Source organism: Equus caballus, chromosome 4, assembly GCF_041296265.1.
Source record: "Equus caballus isolate H_3958 breed thoroughbred chromosome 4, TB-T2T, whole genome shotgun sequence".
NCBI lineage: Eukaryota > Metazoa > Chordata > Mammalia > Perissodactyla > Equidae > Equus > Equus caballus.
The window spans coordinates 97,910,917-97,918,694 of record NC_091687.1 but is presented as its reverse complement, the minus strand read 5'-3'; positions in this window follow the sequence as shown (position 1 = coordinate 97,918,694).

Below are 7,778 nucleotides of genomic sequence, written 5' to 3'. Positions count from 1 at the left end.
ATTTCCAAATACAGTCATATTCTGAGGTCCTGGGGGTTGGGGCTTCATCACAGGAATTTGGAACGGGAGAAAAATCAGTCCACAACAGGGCCAAACTTCGTAAGGCTTTATAGATCATATTTGGAATTTTAATTTTTACTCTAAAAGTTGCCAGAAACTATGAAAAGGTTTTAAGCACGAGAATGGACGTAAGCATCTTTAGATTTGGAAGATCCCTGGCTGCGATGCCAAGAAGGCGATGGAGGAAGCCAGAGCGGATGCCCACAGACCAATTATGAAGCCACTGAAATAGCCCAGCAAGAAACCACAGTTTCTTGGCTTAGCGGGGTGGTGGTGGAAATGAGAGAAGTGGGCAAATTTAAGATCGATTTCAGAAGTAAAGAAACCAAGACTTAGGTACAGGGGGGCTGTGGGGCGAGGGGGAGGGGAGGCATCGTGAGCCTCTGGGTCCTGCTGGTGGTTCCTGTGTAGGGAAGCAATGCTCAGGAGCTGGGCCAGTGCCGTGAGAGGCCCCAGGGGCCTGCAGGCACCAGGCTGAGGGAGGTGAGCGAGGTGAGGTCTCTCCTGCAGGCTGAGGGCAGGTGGTCTGGTACTGCTCTTCAGGGGTGGGTTCTGGGAGCTCAGATCCCAGTCCTATCAGGACCTATACATGCAGGTCTTCTCTGCCCAGCATTCTGATCCAAGGGCATTGGTTTCACCCATCAATTTCATGTGCATTTTTAATTTTTGAACAGTAGGCTCAAGATGCTGCAAGATACATTAGATAAAGTGGGGACCCACTCAGAACTCCACAGTTGACATAAAGATTATTTTAAGCTGAAGACATCTGAGATTCAACAGATGCAGAAAAAACCCTTTTCAGGGGTTCCCTTATCTCACCAAAAGCAGCAACTTCTGGAAAATGAGGCTACCATAAATCCCCTTCATGGTCCTTAAAAAGACAGAAAAACCCCCCATTCCTGTATAGACAAACATTATCACAAACTTTCTTATCTCTCGTCTATTCTAAAAACACATTTTTCTTCCCTAAAGAAACATACTTGTTTTTCCTAGAAGTCTTTTCTCCTCCCTCTCTTTCCCCCTAGATTAGATATATAAGCCTTTAACTATAACCGTTTAAGGAGCCAGGTACTTCTTTTGTTCACCCCCCATATGCATATGAAATAAGCCTTTTTCACCGATCCGTCTTTTTTCAGTTTAATTCACAGCCCTCAGGTACTGAACATAAAAGGGTAGAGGAAAAGTTTTTTTCCTCTCCTACAATAACTACCAAATCCAAAATGTATCGCTGTAATCTTTCAGATCAAAGCTCCCTGAGAAATGTGAAGCCAGGGCCAGAAGCAGCCAGAAAGCTGGATAGATACTCTGCACCTTGATTATCCAAGAGCAAAAAAGGAGTCTGTGTTGCCCCTACCCATTTCACAATACCCCTTGCCACCTCCCTTCAAGTAGCCACCCCAGGATGCCCACTGCTTCAGTAGAGTCTTACTGGGTTTGATAACTTCTGCCTGGCCGGTAAAGTTACAACCAAATGATACCCCAAAGCAGGCTGTGAACCGAGGTGTTGTGAGGGATCCGCTCACTGGGGACACTGTCTCTCCCGGTCTCTCCCCACGGCTCTCTGGCTGGCCTGCCCTGTGTCTGGCTGTTCCAGCCTGGTCCCTCGGCTCTGGCACACTGGCAGCCCCAGCAGCTCCTGGATCACACCCGCACAGCCCCTGCAGGGCTTCTTCACCTGCCGCTCCCTCTGTCCTGTTCACTATTCCCTTAGGTTTTCTCACGGCTGTTCATTTGAATCTTTGAGGTCTCTGTGCAAATATCATCTTAGAAAAGCCTTCCTTGGCGACCCTATCTAAAGAAATGAATAAACGAATGCATTCACTGATGCCATTTCCCCCTAAGACTGTTGTCCATCTACACCGTCCCCAGAAGAGGCTTTTCTTAGAAAGACAAACAACAAGAACCGTGTATTTTAACCAAATAAGACTGGAGAATTCTTAAATTCTCTCTCGGCATCCCTTTCTTGGGGCTCAAGAACTCTTGAAATGGATCATTTCTATGTAGCTCAGGCGGCCCTCTCTCGCCTTCCTTTCCTGGAAAGCATGGTTTTACTATGGCAGTGGCATTTGCTCTAAAGCCTAAAACACACACACGCACACGCACACACACCCCTCATGACACAGGGCAATCAGGCTTTCTATCAAACTGCAGTGCAAGCACACATGCATGAACACGCGTAGTTTCATTCGCAACTTCTAAACAACAAGAACAACAAAAAATCGAGATAGTAAAAGTCAAAACAGATAAGATTTTTCTAAATATAACTTCTTGATATTTTAAATAGTTACTATGAACCCTTTTCAAAAAATCTACTTTATCTTTCTCCTACCCACAGGGGGCCCCAGGCTGGTTCTGAAGTTTTGGAGATTATCAGTTGATTTCAGCTCCCAGCTGGAGAAAAGAGAAGCTGGAAACATTATTAGCATTTTTTGCCCCTCCCTGAGAGAATGTCCTCAAACAGCAAACACTATGTGGTCAGCACAAAGGCTTTTGGGGTAGAAGGGCTGAGACACCCGGCCATTTAAAGAGGAGGTGCTGAGCCTGCTCCAAGCTGTCCTAAAACTTTGATTCCTAGCCTTTTGGAGCAGGAAGGGGAGATGGAGCCAGGGAAAGGCCCCACAAGTCTAAATTTGCATTCATTCCTGCATCCATCCATCAGCTTATCTATTCATTTGTTTACTCAACAAATATTTTGATCCCCTCCTCTGAGTCAGGCACTGAGCTAGATGCTGAGGAGAAAGAGCTTGCAGCATTGTGTGTGGATGGGGGTGGGGGTGGGTAGAGGTGGAGGTCCCTCCAAAATGTTCGATGTTAAAAATAAAAATGACAGGATTTTAAAAATTGGACAATCAGATTCTAAACTTAATATGTAAAAGTAAATAAGTGAGAACATTTCTGGAAAAAAAAGTAATATAGCCCTAACAGATATTATGTACCTTCAATAATAGTATGATCCTAGGATTTAAATAAAAAGAACAAAACAGGAAGTTCGCAAACAGACTCGAATACAAGAATTTCACATGCCATAAAGATGGCACCTCAAGCCCATGGAGAAACAATGAAGAACTCAATAAATGGTGCTGGAACAACTCGGTAACCATCTGGGAAAAATCAAAATTGTTGTCACACCTAACACCTTGTACCTGGACAAATTACAAAGGAATCACAAATTTAAATGTAATAAATCAAACCATGAAATTAATTAGGAAAAAACCACAAGTGAATACTTTAATAACCTCAGAACAGTGAAGACTTTTATGATACAAAATTCCGAAACTATAGAATTAGGCTGCATTAACAAAAATAATTTCCACATGGCAAAAATCACAAGAAGAATCAAAACACCAACAGCGAGCTGAGAAACATATTTGCAGTTCTTGAGAAACAAAATAATAATTTCCCTAATTCCACGTGTAGGGGAGGAAGACCATTTCCTCTACTGGCTCTAGGTCGTTCTGGCTGGGCTACAAATTAAATTGACATGCGACAGAATAACAGGAGAAAAATCAAACAAAGCTTTAGAACATGTATAGATGGGAGACACTCAGGAAAACTGAGTAACTCGCTGAAATGGCGGAGCTGCCAGCTTAAATATCATCTTCAGCTAAAGACAAAGGAGGACGTTGGGGGTAGTGGTTTGGGACTTCAAAGAGGAGGAAAGCAGTTCACATGGAAATGGAAAAGTAAATGTTTGGTAGACAGAACTTTGATAAGGATGGGCTTAGCAAGGACCCTCACAGTCTACTGATACCTAGAGTTATCTATGGTGATGGCCTGTCCTGGGGACAGATCTTCTATCTTTAATTCTTTTAGGCAATTAGGGGGAAGGTCAAAGTTTCTTTCAGAGTCCCTTGTCCTTAAAAATAATCAAGCCAAAGAGACACATTTTGAGGTGGCCATTCTGATCCCCCCACACCTATAATGTGCTCCTACAAACTGATAAAGACCAATGACCTAATAGAAAAATGCACAAAGGATATGAATACATAGAAAAGGAAATGAAATATCTCTCAAACTTGGGAAGAATAAGAGAAATGGCAAAGAAACTATACTGAAATGTTATTTTCCCCATCAGATTGGTAAATATCCAGAAGTTTGGAGGCTCATTGGGTTGGTGAGGTTGTTTGCAAATGGGTGCTCTCATGCGTTGCTGGTGGGACTATATATTGGAACAACCTGTAGGGAGGATGTTTTCATAAAATTTAATGTGACTAACGCCCATACTCTTTGATCCAGCAATGCCAATTCTAGGAGTTTATCCTACAGATATAATCTCACATGTGCAATATATCATACATACAATGTTATTCATTGAAGAACAATTTATTATGACAAAAGACTGAAACAAACCATTGTCCATAATAGGGAACTGGTCATATAAATTATGGTACAGCCACACAACAGAGAGCTATGCAACTATAAAAAGAATGAAGATTTCCTTTGGGTTCTGATATGGAAAGAGGTCCAAAATACATTGGTTGTTAAGTGGGATGCGGGCAAGTGTATAGTATGCCACTAGTTTTACTTAAAAGAGGAAAAAATACATAGACATATTTGTTTGAATATGCATAAAATAATCTCTGGAGGGGTATACAAATTAACTACTAACAGTAGTTGGCTATGGGGAAAGAAGTTGGGTGGCTGGGAAGAAGAATTTTTACAGTGTCCCTGTTACAGAAAAAATAATAGTTTAGCTGTCAAAGAAAAAACTATGCAATGACCTTTGTGAAAGCATGGCAAGACAGACTTTATTTAAGGGGCACCATCACAATGGGTATAGGGACCACTGCGGTGGGGTCTTGCAGTGGGGAAGAATACAGCTTGGGTAAGTGGGAATTCATAGCCAAGAAGCAGGATGGAGGGTCGGGGGCGGCTGGGGAGGCGGGGTGGGGGGAGGGGTGGGGGGGGTGGCGGTCAGTGGATGGCAAATTCCAAGAGGAGACGTCAGGGGTAAGGGAAGATTCTGGCTAAACCGTCCTAACAGGATTCTTGCTGAAGACAGGCCAGGATGATCAGACATCATGTGAGGGATAGGTCGGTGGAAGATAACGAGCCCCATCAGATATGGAGGGTGATCAGATATGGGGGATGGAGGAATCTGGCTAAACCAATTTAGCAGGATTTTTGCTAAAACTGGAAAATGCGGAGATGAGCACAGAAGTCCAAAAAACGAGGCCTAGATGAAAATTCAGGGAAGTCTGAGTAGAATTTGGTCAAGGAGAAAATCTTTGTCATGCCGTTTTCTATTTTTAAAAATATTTAACTCACATGACTGCATTGTTATGAAAAAATGTTTTATACAAACCAAAAATTAACTCAACATTTAATACAAAATGATTCATAAATTGTGGGAGATAATATTTATACTTAAAAAGGCAGAGAACCCCTGACCCACATGAGAATACGAACTGTTTTTACAGGGACCAAATCATTATTTAAACCCCCTGTGGAAAGAAAATAACACACAGATTAACGTTGTATTTATCGTGTCTCTCCAACTTCATCTTCTCAGATTTAATGGGGCAAGGTAATCTCTGCTTGTCCTACCTCCAAAGCTTGTTGTGAGGCTCGAACCAGAGAAGGCAGGGGGAAGGCCTTTGACAACCATGCATGGCTCTAATGTAGGGTTGCCACATAAGATATAGGATGCCTTGTTATCTTTGAAGTTCAGACAAACAATGAATACTCTTTAAGTATAAGTACATCCTACGCGATATTTGGGATATACTTATTTTAAAAGCCAATTTGTTGTTTAGCTGAAGTCCAAATTTAACTGGCCACCCTGTATTTTTATTTGCTAATTTAGCAACCCTATTTTACTATCATATAACAACAGTAATGGAAACAGTACTTATCTAGCAGTTACTAAGTCCAGTGACTGTATATATGAAGTTAATTGATACTTATAAGGAAAGTATATTATTAGCCGTATTTCACCAATGAGGAAACTGAGGCGGTACCTTGCCCGATGTCACACAGCTACTGTGTTCAGGCACTCAGGTTCTCTCATGATTCCTATATAACTGGGATTTTCTGCTCAGGCCTGACGTTAACCCTCCTTTCAGTTCCCTGATGAGTTTACTGCACCCTCGCTGTCAACCATGCAACATTTTTGTTTTAATAAATATGATCTCTATACACAGGAAGGAACTAAAGCCTTGCACAAAATTGTGAAGGAGATCCCCCCACCCCCTTTCTTGTTAGTTCTCCTTTCTCCCCTTCCCTTGTCTCTGCCACGTGTTCCTAAGCTGGCCTGGTCCCCCAGTCAGCAGAGGTGGATAAAGGGAGGGCTCTCGGGGGGTCCTCTCCAGAATATGGGCATCCCTGTCTGGACTTGGGCATCTGAGAAGGCCTTAATAATCGGAGAAAGTTCTTGATGCCCTCACTTCACACCACGTGGGTGGCTGTTACTCTGCTTATAATTAAGAACCGGGCTGGTTGGGCAGCCCAGTACAGCAGAATCACTAATAAATATTTCATGAGTGAAGAAATGCATTAATTGCTCTTGTGCTGACCTTTTCTCCTAGTAATCTAAAACAGAGATGACTCTTTGTTTAGTTTATTTTGTTTCCCTGTAATACAAAACATCATTATTCCTATTGGTGTGGATGGTGAGCCAAGGCATAGTAATTTTTATAACATCAGTAATTTTTACAACGTTTTTATAACATTGCCCAATGAATGAAACCTACCCTATGCCAGGCACCATTCTAGGGGCTCGGGGTACATCTGAAGGAAACAGGTAAAGATCGCTGCCTCCTAGAGTTTATATTCTAGCTAGGAGAGATGGGCAATAAATAAACATAACAAATATGCAAATTGTATAGTAAGTTAGGAGGTAAATACTATAGAATAAAGAAAAAATAGAGTCGAGTCGGGATCAGGAGGGTAGGGGCTGAGGAAACAGCTTGCAATTTTTAAAAAGCAGTCAGAGGAGAAATTGAGATTTGAGAGTTTCTTGTTAAGATTTGGCAAAAGCTGGGAGGTGCTTGCCAAGGACATAACTGCGTGATGAGGTTGTGTGAGAGGGTGACTCCTGTGTTCGGGTTAGCACGAGCCCAGAGTTCCTGGAGAGAAGTGAGACAGGGGCAGAATAGCAATGAGATCTGAGAAGGGGAGAGGCCACATCACACATGACCTAGTAAGGATTTACCTTGATTGAAACCCTACTTGGACTACTGAGCAGAGTGACACATCACTCTGGATGCAGGGGCGACTGGGAAGATCCATAATTCAGAACTCACGCTGATTGGGCATGTGCGGGCTTAGGGACATCCCTGGGTCCCATCCTCCCTCCATCTTAAAGTTCAGGCCCAGGGCCTTTCCAGGTGTGTCGTTGAGACTCAGATCTTTCATGATCTCATATGATCGCACTGAGGGCTCTGAGCTGGGTGCCACTGCTTTCAGCTGAGGGCAGCAGTAAAGTGACAAAAAGAATCCATAGTTTACAGGAGGATTTTCCTAAATTGAAGATTTAAGTGACCATTTTTCTTAACATAAAGTTTAAGTGCTTGCATCCACCCACCAACATTACTTAACTGATAAAGCCTAACAGATACAGACTACCAGGAATACACCTGTAGTCCAACAAAGTTAAACTTATTAACTTGCCACAGCGGGGGAGACCAGACAGCCGAGCAATGGTGGGCATCTTGGAAGGGCAGTAGGGAGGGGCCTCTTATAGGGCTGAAGCTGGTGCTGGGTGATTCTGGGGAAGA